General features: G+C 39.8%; 1 protein-coding gene across 2 annotated transcripts in view; it reads left to right on the top strand.

Annotated features, from left to right (window-relative positions):
- The first annotated feature begins 1,282 nt into the window (after nt 1-1,282).
- Nucleotides 1,283-10,893, top strand: part of GALNT13 (polypeptide N-acetylgalactosaminyltransferase 13) — a 962,305-nt gene continuing 952,694 nt past the window's right edge. Inside the window, exon 1 of one of the 2 annotated variants that reach the window (XM_044935203.2) lies at nt 1,283-1,562. The gene's annotated coding sequence lies outside the window, so the exon portion shown is untranslated. The remainder of the gene's footprint in view (nt 1,563-10,893) is intronic. The other variant, XM_044935208.2, reaches the window with a different exon arrangement.

Genomic DNA, 10,893 nt, shown 5'->3' with positions numbered 1-10,893 from the left:
TCACTGAGGGTCTACGATATGCCAAGAATCATTCCAGGCTTAGATAAAATATCCTGCCCTTGAGGAGCTTGTATTTTATTTGGAAAGAGTGAAACACACATACAATACAAAGATGGATAATTGGAAGTGTAGTTTGAAGGGATTCTTTGTCATGGCTCACTGGTTAAAGAATCTGGCTTCAAGGCAGGAGACACAGCAGAAGTTGGTTTGATCCCTGGGTCAGAAAGATCCTCTGGAGAAAGAAATGGCAACCCACTCCAATAATCTTGCCTGGATAATCCCATGGACAGAGGAGCCCCGTGGGCTACAGTCTGTGTGGTTGCAATGAGACATGACTGAGTGATTAAGCAACAACAAGGGAAAACCTTGGTGATAAAATAGCATTCGAGTAAGTTGGGGAGATATTTGAGAGAAGGAGGTTCCAAGGGAGGTGGACGACCAAGGACAAAAGTAGGGGTGTACTGCCATGCTTTAGGAATATTACAATATTTAATGTGCTTGGAGTGGAAAGTATAAGAGTGTAAGGAGATGAGTTTGGAGTAGAAGCAGGGGCACACATTATAAAGGAGTTTAGGTGGTTGATGCCATTAGTCTTCCTAAGGGATGGCAGGACATGATCTAAATAACATTATAAAAAGACATAACCGTTGTCTTCGTGCAAGGGTAGAATCAAGAAGACCAGCTATAACTTATGACAACAGTGCAGTAAAGGAAGATAAGGCTAACATCAGAGTTTAACATGGAGACTGGTGGGAAAAGTAACCATATCTAGATTTATTTTGAAACAGAATTGGCTGACAATTTGGAGATAGAAGAGAGAGAGGCATAAATGATGACTCCAAGATAATAACATTTACCTCCGTGTGGGTCCATGTAACTGGACAGATGGAATTGCTAGTTACTTAGACAGGGATGAGTGCAGGACACGTCACTTTGGGAAAAATATTTTACATCCACATGTAGATGGCAACAGGGAGTCATATACAGAATTCCAAGTTAGAGGAAAGGTTTGAGCTGCAGATATAAATTTAGAAGCCACCAGGCACTGATGGTATTTGAAGTCAGGAGGTTGGATGAGATCACCTAGGGAAGTATAGATGGAAAACAGTCAAGGTCTGAGATGGAGCCCTGGGGCACACCAGTATTTACAGCTGTAGTTCTCAGCCTGGCTACACATTGGAATCACCTGGGAAACCTTTAACAAAATTGCCTAAGCCGGTTACCTTGCCCTTTGAGATTCTGATTTAATTAGTCGTGATGAAGCCTGGGCATCAGCGTATTTTAAAAACTTACCAGGTGATTCTTATGTGCATTGAGAATAGAGAGGCACTGGTTTAGAAGCAAAAGAAGGTAGAGTATATCAGCAAAGGAAACAAAGATAATGTGGTCAGTGAAGTAGCAAATGGGAGAGAGAGCTGCATTACAGGTTTTAGCCTAAGAAAATGTTTCAAGAAAGAGAGTATCTAGTTACTAGTCAGATACTGCCCAGAACAGAGCCTTGGCTGGTGTACGTTATATAGCAACGAGGAGGTCACTGCTGGACACACAGACTTGTTGGAGAGGTAAGAATGAAAAATCTCTCTCCTTTTCCCCTTCCTTGCTTTCTCTCTCTTTTGATAGGAGATATTAAAGTATGTTTGTATGTTCGTGGGAATGATCCCACAGAAAGGAAGAAACTACTGAGACAGAACAAAGGAGAAATTTCAAAAAGAACGTCTTTGCATATGGAAGAGGCGCTGGGATTTGGTACAAAAATAAAGGGAGTGACTGTAGCTTGGCGCCAAAGCAAGTCATCCATAGATCCTAGGAGAGAAGACAGAATGTATGAGTACAGATTCAGGGGGCTTTCGAGAAACAGTGGAACTTCTCTTCAGGTTATTTTTGTTTTGTCTTAATGAAATATTAATAGAAAGCCAGGGAGTGGAATGTGTCAGATGTCTGAGGCAAAAGAATAACATAACTCTAGGAGACAGGGAGTGAGAATGGACCAGGACTAGATGATATTAATGGCTATGAATTAAGTTTATGCTAGCTCGTATGGTTATATATTTTTCACTAGTCACTGTCATCTATATCAGTACAGGTGCAGAGTACATGAAGTAAGTGAATTTGTAAATGAAGGAAGTTGATTTTTACTTCCAGGGTTGTAGGGCTTGCCAAACACATAACAACAGAACAAGGTGGGAGCCCGAGTTTCCCGGGTGAATACAAAGCATTAATAATGATGAAGCATTTAATCTTACATTGGTAAGAGAGAAACTAAAACAGGAAGGAGATGTAGGAGCAAGAATAGGCGGTCAGTCAAATAAATCAGGTCCCAGTGAAGATGAAGAGTAATTGGACTCTGGGTACTAAAATTAGTGTGTTGGAAAGCTAAGAGGCTGTGGTCAGAGAGCAGGTTGCTTGAATAGGAGATAATGGAGGAGGTACAGTTATGGTTAATTTATGCACGACCTACTGCATGAGCTAGGGTGAGAGGGGCTGAGGTATTGTGGGGACTGGGTGGTTGGAGGAATCAGGGCTAGCTGAACTGAGAGGCCAGGGAATTGGAGGGTTATCTGTGCAGACACTGAGAATGCTAAAACCCATCACCAGGGTAGTAGTCGTGAGAATGGCGTGACCCAGGTACTCAGTGTTCAAGGAAGGGAGGAGGACCGAGTATGGGGTTGATTGCCACAAAGCAAAGTAGTTTATGGTAAAGACTGATGTTTTGAACTTAAAAGTGGGTTTTTCGGGAAGAAGGAGTGTCAGTTGTTTGGAAGCAACAATGAGGGGTATGAAGAATACCTGCACCTCTTTGAGGCATAATGAGCTAAGTCGGTAGAAGGATAAACAGTCGCCCTTTGAGAGGGCTACAGATGAGAATAGAGCAACCTTTGTGAATTCATTGACAGCAGGGATGTGTATGAGCTCTGGAGACTAATTGTTTATATTCCAGTCACAGCTGCTTTACTTATTAGCTTTGTGATATTAATGCCTTAGTGCCTTGACTCCTTCATCTATAAAACTGGGAGAATAACAGTATCTGTCTCACAGGGTTACTGTGCAGAGTAAATGAGTTAATACACATTAGCAGACTTAGGGTAACACCTGGACCATGTTAAGAGCATGTGGTCGATAAACAGACGTGATGATTACTCATTTTTAATTTGCCTTTGAGGAGCAAAAGAGATTATTATTGCTATTATTATTATTACTCATTCTTAATTTGCCTTTGGGGAGAGAAAAACAGATGCCAAGCAAAGGAGAAGTGAAATAGTTTTCTGCCCAGCTGAGTTTACTCCAGTGTTGTTTGAACATTTGGTCTCCATATGATATATATTAGGCATCTGTAGCATCAGGCTCTGTAATATTAATTAATAAATCTCAACATATGTTATTTGTTAATTTAAAAAAAAAATCTAAAATCTTCCAAGGAAAGAAATCCCAAAGAAGTAGGCGATGTATTGGAAACTTGAACTTCAGACATAGTATTGAATTTTTTAAATAGCCACTGAATGCATACTGATAAAGATAAACAATTGAACATATATCCTATTCCCCCTTTTCTATTTTCAGTCTCTGTATTCTTTTGGGTTTAATATATTTGCTAAAGACAGTGCACTACTGTGGTCCTTTCCTCCTAATTTGAGAATTTCTAATCTCATTTAGTTACTTTTATAGATTTAAATTTATTGAAATTCCTGCTTTCCTAAAACTTAGTTTTTCCATCCTATTGAGTGGATTTTATTTCCCATACTTTCTTTCTTTGAACAAATCAGATTCCTTTGCTTCTTACTAAATTTTTGGTCTAAGTTACTCAGATCAAAATTTTTGCTTGTTTTCCTTATTAATCTCTAAAGCTTATCAATATCTATGCCTAGTGAATAAGAAAGTAATCTGAACAAATTTTCACTTCCCTCAGAAAATTTCTACCCTTTAAAAAAAAAACACTTTATTGAGGTATAACCAACACATTAAAATGCTGTTCATATTTAGTGTATATAATTCAATGAGTTTGGGAATAAGTATACACCTGTGAAACCCTCACCACCAAGACCATAAATACATCACCACCCAATGTTTCCTTTTTCATTAACTGCACACTTCTTTTGTCAGTTGGGTACCTGAGTTTTGGATGTGTTTATTTTTCCTTTGACCATCACTCATCTAGAATATATAACTTTTATTAATTCAGTTACTCCTGTACTTTCCAATGGAGAAGGAAATGGCAACCCACTGCAGTATTTGTTGCCTGGAGAATTCCATGGACAGAGGAGCCTGGCAGGCTACAGTCCATAGGGTTGCAAAGAGTCGGACACAACTGAGCGACTCTCGCTCTTTACTTTCCAGATCTGTTTCTTCCTCCTGGACAACCCTTTATTTGTGCTAGAGAGCAACCTCTAAATGTGTTTTTGTTTCTCAGAAAGGAGTTACTTTGTAAATTGCCCAAAACCTAATATACCAGAGAATATCTTTGTTTTACTTATGAGTGAAATGTTAACTCTAAGATGTGAATTCAAAGTCCTCTTCCTTCCAAGATATGAAAAGAATACGTCATTAGCCTCTTTAATCTAGTTTTGTTAATGATAAATTTAGTGTCACTTTCCTTCTTAAGGGCTTCCCTGATAGTTCAGTTGGTAAAGAATCCACCTGCAATGCAGGAGACCCTGGTTTGATTCCTGGGTCGGAAAGATCCGCTGGAGAAGGGATAGGCTACCCACTCCAGTATTCTTGGGCTTCCCTTGTGGCTTAGCTGGTAAATAATCCACCTGAAATGTGGTAGACCTGGGTTTGATCCCTGGGTTGGGAAGATCTCCTGGAGAAGGGAAACGCTTACCCACTCTAGTATTCTGGCCTGGAGAATTCCATGGCTGTATCGTCCATGGGGTCACAAAGAGTCGGACATAACTGAGAAATTTTCACTTTTTTCCTTCTTAAGTGAGCTTTAACTCTAAAAGCTTTTAGATTTTGTCTTTGTGTGTGTGTGTGTGTATGTGTTTATGTTTGAATTTTATTTATTTATTTTCTTAAATTTAAATTTATTTATTTTAATTGGAGGCTAATTACTTTACAATATTGTATTGGTTTTGCCATACATCAGCATGAATCCACCATGGGTGTACACGTGTTCCCCATCCTGAAGCCCCCTCCCACCTCCCTCCCCATACCATCCCTCTGGGTCATCCCAGTGCACCAGCCCCAAGCATCCTCTATCCTGTATCGAACCTAGACTGGCGATTCGTTTCTTATATGATATTATACATGTTTCAATGCCATTCTCCCAAATCGTCCCACCCTCTCCCTCTCCCACAGAGTCCAAAAGACTGTTCTATACATCTGTGTCTCTTTTGTTCTCTCCCATACAGGGTTATCATTACCGTCTTTCTAAATTCCATATATATGCGTTAGTATACTGTATTGGTGTTTTTCTTTCTGGCTTACTTCACTCTGTATAATAGTTTAGACTTAATAGTTGGAGCAATTTTAGATTCACAGCAAAATTTAGTGGAAGGTACAGAAAGTTCCCATATATTCTCTGACCACACACATGCATAGCCTCCCCCATTGTCACCATTCTCCATCAGAGTGATATGTTGGTTACAGCTGATTAAGCTACATTAAGAAAGAAAATGCAGTTGCTTAGTTGTGACTCTGCGACCCCATGGACTGTAGCCTACCAGCCTCCTCTGTCCGTGGGATTTTCCAGGCAGGAGTACTGGAGTGGGTTGCCATTTCCTTCTCCAGGGGATCTTTCTGACCCAGGGATTGAACCCGAGTCACCCTAAGTCCATGGCACCCCACTCCAGTACTCTTGCCTGGAAAATCCCATGGACGGAGGAGCCTGGTAGGCTGCAGTCCATGGGGTCGGTAGGAGTCGGACACGACTGGGCGACTTCTCTTTCACTTTCCACTTTCATGCATTGGAGAAGGAAATGGCAACCCACTCCAGTGTTGTTGCCTGGAGAATCCTAGGGATGGGGGAGCCTGGTGGGCTGCCGTCTATGGGGTCGCACAGAGTCGGACACGACTGAAGAGACTTAGCAGCAGCACCCTAAGTCCATAGTTTACATTAGGGCTCACTCTTAGTGCTATGCATATAGTTGGAATCATACAATAGTAGCCATTTTAGATTGGCTTTCACTTAGTAAGATGCATTTAACTATCCTCCATTTCTTTTCATGGCTTGAAAACTCATTTCTTTTTGCACTGAATAATTTTTCATTGTCTGGAAGTACCACAGTTTACTTATTCACTCACCTACTGAAGAACATCTTGATTGTTCACAAGTTCTGGCAATTATTATGGATAAAGCTGCTATATACATCCATGTGGAGGCTTTTATGTATACATAAGTTTTCAGCTTCTTTGGGTAAACACCAAAGAATGCATTTTTGGCTGTTTCAAAAATAACTGTATTATTTTATTTGTTGGTGTTAATGCAGCAGAGAATATGTCTTCTATCCATTTCTACCGGATCCAGTTTATGGATCTTCCCACAATTGCTTGGCCCCTCCTGTTCAGTTTTTGGCTACTTACCTAAGGAACATCCTGGACTCCACTAAGCATGATGGCTGTCTCAACCTTCCTGAACAAAGTCCAGAACTTCCATACAGCCTTGATTATGCCCACTGCTGTGGCTTTCTTGATCAGGGTTGACCTGATGGGACTCAGGGAGGCTATGAGTTTTCCCACTACTTATAATCTCAGAGGAAGTACAGAAGTGTAGGCAGCCTGGTTGGAGGGTAGGAGGGGTACACAACACAAGTCAGAAGTTCAGGGAAGTTTATGCCTTGTGAGGCAATGAAGTCAGAAAGCCGGAGGAGTTGGCAGATAAATCCTGTTCTCTGAGATGCTCACTTGTCTGGAATACAATATATATAACCAAGCACCAAGCTGTGATTTATTTTTGCAAAGCTGTGGTGAACTTGGAAAAACACCACCTTGTATCTGCTTTCCCTCTTTCTTCACTTCCATTTTTCACTCATTCTTGCCACCCTTGAATTGCAGTTTCCAAAAACTCTTTAGCCTGTGAGTGTTGCTTTAAGTTCTGTTTTCTAGAGGATATTTATAACCTTGCATTATTTTCAATCTAAGTTTTTTTTTTTCTCTACTTTTAGGGAATTTTTTTTTCATTATCTTCAAATAATTCTGTTTATTCTTACTCTGGAATTCTTTTAATATTGACATTTTTCACTTAATCCTCATCCATTTTATCACCATACTTCCTCTATCTTTTGCTCACTTCATTTTCAAGAGTTCCTTGTCCTAATCTTCCATCTTAGGAAATCATCTTTAGGTCTATTAAATTACTAAATCTTTTTAAACACATCCATTGATTTCCTTACTTCAGTGACTGTATTTCCCAAGCTCACCATCACCAATTGTTTGTTTTCTTGCTTCATGTTCCTTCTTTATCCTGCCCATATCTTTCCCAGCTCTCTGAAAACAAATGGTTTTCCTATATGTTTACTTTTCTCTGTTTCATAGTTCTGCTACCTCTGTTTCAGACTTTTGTAATGACTGGACATCTTTTCAGCTACTTCTTGCTAATAAAGGTAACTTCAGGGGAAGAAAGTAAAAGCCTGGGCTTGGACTCTTCCTCCAGAAGAGTTGCAGGTTTTGGGGATGAGGGCCTTATAATGGATGAGCATTTCTAGAGTTAGAATCTCGTTTCAAACCATCCCATCTCTTCTCCCAATTCCTCATCTCCACTCACTCCCAGGGAACTTCTGCTCCAGTCCTTGCTGTGTTATCCAGGGACTATCACATCTGTGTAGTTTTCCATGATTTGTAAAAAGTCAGGGTCCAGGATGGTCAGATGCTTCTTTGTGCTGTTGACTTCTTCGTTCATCCTGTTAGAAGACTATGATTCTGCTGCCTCTAGCAGGTGCTATGCTCAGAATGTTAATTTCCTACCCAGTAATTCTGGTCAATAATCAGTCTAGGGCAATGTTGGAAAAGAAATGTTCAGTTGACCCTTCATCAGTTTTGGAGTTAGCTGACCCTCCCCTCAGTGAAAAATCCATTGTATCTGCAGTTCTTCCAAATCTTCTGTTCCTCTGCATCAGCAGATCCTATCCACCATGGATCATGAAGTACTGTAGCGTCTACTATGGAACAAGACGCACGTATATGTGGACCTGCCCAGGTCAAACGTGTTGTTCAGGGGTCAATTATACATATACAATGTTTTTCCCATGGCTATCCACTCCTTGACCCACATCTTCCTAGTCTCATGTCTTTTGGCCTTCTCTTCAAAGTACAGATCTTTTATTACCCCACCCCAAGACCTAGGGGTTTCTAAATGTTATGGTTAAATGCCAGGTATCACCCTAAGATACACTGAGCTTTCAATCTTTCTGGTCCATTTCCAGGTTGGATTTTGAGGAAGGGTTGTACACTATCTTTTCTTCATAAACAAAATCAGAGGGGTTTAAACCCTTCATGACTTTCCATAAGATTCACTCTAAAGTGTAAGTTGCTCAATAGATCTTTTTTTTCCTGGTCTATCTTCTTTACAGCTTAATGCCCCTACTTCTCTGGCCCAGCCCCCTCTGCTCCATTAGCAGGGAATCCTTTGTAGTTCCTTGAACATGACTTGCTATTTCAGGGTTTGATGCTTTATACTTGCTAGCCCCTTATCTCTGGAAGTCTTCCTCCTTTATCCACATAATTCTTAGAAAATATTTACCCAACCATTCATAGCCAGCATAAAATGAACAACCCTGATCATCCATTCAGCTAGCAATATGTACCAAAAACTAAGATATAAGAAAACAATGGTGAGAAAGATGTTTCTTAGAATGTCATTGGATGAAAAAAGGTGGCTTTTCATCAATATAAAGTAACGAATATAAAGTTGTAATACCATGTGATGAATGTTACGATCAATATGTGATTCTATGGGATCACTTAGTGCTGGTGCCCAGTGTAGTATAACTACAATGAGTTAAGGAACCTTTGCTGCTCCAAGTAACCTAAATATCAATTAGGAGTTAGCTGGAAAAAAGGGATCCAGAGACAAAAAGAATATTAATTTATGTTCAAGGATTCAATGGTAAGAGGAAAAATAAGTGTCTTAGAAATTAAAAGAGCTCATTTTTTGGTGAGAATGTATGCTGGAAGAGTGGAAAGAGATTAAATAGATATTCAAGTGCCAAGCCACTGTGAACCCTGGTAGGCACATTAAGGATCTCTGCCTGCATCTACAAAAGGGCCATGACAATTGCATGACTAAGTTTATTTCTGAGGAATCACTCTGGTTACTACATACAGAAAGAACTGTGGTGTTGGGACGCCTAGAAGAAAAAGACTAATCATGAATCCATTGCATTCTAGTCCAAATAAATGATATGACTTGAATTAGGGTAGGAAGGGCAATATTCTCATCCCTTGATAATGCTTCTGACTAGAAATGTCCCATTATTATCATATTTAGAGCTTGGTGTCTTAAGTATCTGTTTACATATATGTCTTCAAAATTTATACTTGACCTGTTTAATGTAGCTATTATGCTTTTCTGGACCATGACTTCTCAGTACTTAAAATATAATAAATCCTCAGGAACTATCTCTAGAATGAGAGTGAATTACTTTACTGGATAATTAATTTGGTTGAATGAATTAGGGGGTGAAGGGTCTGAGGGCAGAGACCTTATCAATCAGGAGACAGAGAATTTACAGTAGTTGGGAGATGGAAAAGGATGAGTGTTAGCCTTTCATAGAAATAGAGATGCTTTACTCATAGTAATAAGGTGAAAAGAGAAGTGTGAATATAGCTTTGGGTAGATTGCAAGTTAGGTAGTGGGCAGAGGAGGGATTTCCTGTCTAGTTGCTTCTGTTTTCTCAATGGAATATAAACAGGGAGCATCAGATGAATATAAGTGGACATATGATATTTGGGATAAGAGGAGAGATGTGAAATAGCCATTTTGGGAAGTGAGAACATACTAGAAAAATATGATAGAATTGCTATTCATTGAGTCCTTTTTATGTTTGAGAAATTGTTAAATAATCTAAATATTTAGACATGAATTCCATTCTTTATTCATATCCAGAGAAGAACATTAAAAGGGTCAACTTCAGGGCCCACAAAAATACTAATGGATTCCCTTGACTCTTCCAGTTCTCTTGTGCAAAGTATTTAGGGGGGGATCTTTTATTTTCTTCCCACAAATAAACAATTTGTCTTCTTATAAGGTTTAATTGTATCTTTTACCATTTTATTAATTCTTTATTTTTTAAAAATTTAGTAATTATTCTCCTAGATTCTTGGCATTTTTCTCTACAACTAGTCTTCTCTGCCAAGGTTTTAATTCTAGGTCAAAGGAGGGTGATAGCTGATCTGGATAAGAGACTGGGAGAGTCTAGGAAACGAGATTACTGGTTTGTTTTAAAGGATTGTCTAGAAGTGGACTAGTGGTAGTAGATGGATGTCTATAAAGATTTTCACCTTCATTTTTATCATGTTATAAAAATTGCAGACATTTCCCATGCCATTCAGGATCATGACTCTCAACCAGGAAAATGCACATGCTTACCTATGTAGCTGTTTAAAAATTCAGGTATCTAGGCTGCATCTTCCTGAGAAGGCAATGGCACCCCACTCCAGTACTCTTGCCTGGAGAATCCCATGGACGGAGGAGCCTGGTGGGCTGCAGTCCATGGGGTCTCTTAAGAGTCAGGCACGATTGAGTGACTTCACTTTCACTTTTCACTTTCATGCATTGGAGAAGGAAATGGCAACCCACTCCAGTGTTCTTGCCTGGAGAATCCCAGGGACGGAGGAGCCTGGTAGGCTGCAGTCCATGGGGTCGGTAGGAGTCGGACACGACTGGGCGACTTCTCTTTCACTTTCCACTTTCATGCATTGGAGAAGGAAATGGCAACCCACTCCAGTGTTGTTGCCTGG

The sequence above is a fragment of the Bubalus bubalis genome, chromosome 2 (assembly GCF_019923935.1).
Source record: "Bubalus bubalis isolate 160015118507 breed Murrah chromosome 2, NDDB_SH_1, whole genome shotgun sequence".
In the NCBI taxonomy this organism is placed as follows: Eukaryota; Metazoa; Chordata; class Mammalia; order Artiodactyla; family Bovidae; genus Bubalus; species Bubalus bubalis.
This window is presented reverse-complemented; position numbering and strand designations above follow the sequence as displayed.